This window comes from Phyllostomus hastatus, unplaced genomic scaffold (assembly GCF_019186645.2).
Source record: "Phyllostomus hastatus isolate PE091 unplaced genomic scaffold, TTU_PhHast_1.1 phas_scaffold_182, whole genome shotgun sequence".
NCBI lineage: Eukaryota > Metazoa > Chordata > Mammalia > Chiroptera > Phyllostomidae > Phyllostomus > Phyllostomus hastatus.
Genome location: NW_025334013.1, coordinates 23,926,701 through 23,928,036, shown reverse-complemented (window position 1 = coordinate 23,928,036; position 1,336 = coordinate 23,926,701). Strand labels below are relative to the sequence as shown.

General features: G+C 56.8%; 1 pseudogene; it reads right to left on the bottom strand.

Moving 5' to 3' along the window:
• Window positions 1–811: 811 nt before the first annotated feature.
• Window positions 812–1,109, bottom strand: LOC123832070 (annotated as a pseudogene).
• Window positions 1,110–1,336: the final 227 nt, after the last annotated feature.

The following is a 1,336-nucleotide window of genomic DNA, read 5'->3' as shown; positions in this document are numbered from 1 at the left end:
ACCTCCCAAGCCCCACCTCCTAGAACCGTGGAGTTGAGGGGAGGGTTTCCACACAAGCATTTGGGGCGGGGCCACAACATTTAGTCCGCAAAGCTCTCTTTCTGGCGATCCTAAGCGAGACGCAGTGACACCCGTTTCCAGGTCTCACCGCAGCTTTAGTGAAGTTATTCACTGCACAGGTAGAAAAACAGGTAAAAACAAAACAAATAAGATTTTTTTTTGTAAGCGGGTCTGCTGAGCCAGGACATAAGTGGGCCTCAGTGTGGAGGAGGGGCCTCCCTAGGGGACCCGCGACCACACGCAGAGACAGAGAGCGCGCCAGGGAGTGACTACCCCAACCCCTCTCTCCCACGCCCTGTTCTCCTAACGGCACCTCCCCTCCCGTTGGCCTCACCGAACCAGAGGCCAGGAGCCTCTTTTATTTTTTTAAGATTTTATTTATTTTTAGAGAGAGGAGAAGGGAAGGAGAAAGAGAGGGATAAAAATGTCAATGTGTGGTTGCTTCTCATGTGCCTCCCTCCCCCTCGGAGACCTGGCCTGCAACCCAGGCATACGCCCTAGACTGGGAATCGAACCAGCAGCCCTCTGATTCGCAGGCCCACGCTCCATCCACTGAGCTACGCCAGCTAGGGCCTGGGAGTCTCTTTTAACCAGCCTTGATTTTAATGGCAGAGCCCCAGCAACATGGAAGCACTTCATCTAGCCTCTCCATTGGAGTGGGAAGGGGCAGGGGATTGAAAATCAGAGGCTCAGAACCTAGAAAGGAGCTGATGGTAAGCCTGGGAGAGGTGGCAGCTCTGTGGGGAGTCCCTTAGCGCAGGTGTTTGGCCGTGAGCATGGCCCTGGCTCTGCGCAGGATGGAGTCCTTGGCGGCACCATATGGGGGTGCTCCGGGGATGGGATCCCTCCCGGGTGGGCATCAAGCATGTGCTGCACCATCTCTGCAATGTACTGGTTGGTGAGGATGATGCCGACGGCATCGGGTTTAGAAACCACCAGAAAGGGTCTTCCATCCCACTGATGGTTGTGTCCTTGTCCACCACCAGGAAATTAGGGGGGTGGTTCTTGTTGAGCCCCGCTATGCCGCCCTGCAGGAAGCCAGTCACCATGTCTGAGACCACCACAGTTAGCTCCCACCCTCCCTCCTAGCAGACCAACAGAGCCCAGCCACAAAGGAGGAGCCTCGTGAGGTCAGAGGAGTTCATGGAGGTCAGGCTTGGGGCACAGGTATGGTGGAGAGGGGAGGGGACAGGATGCGGAAGGAGGGGCGGGGCGAGTGGAGAGGACCCAGCAGAGCCAGCCTGCTGGTCTCTCAGTCTCTCCCCCTTCCCTCTTG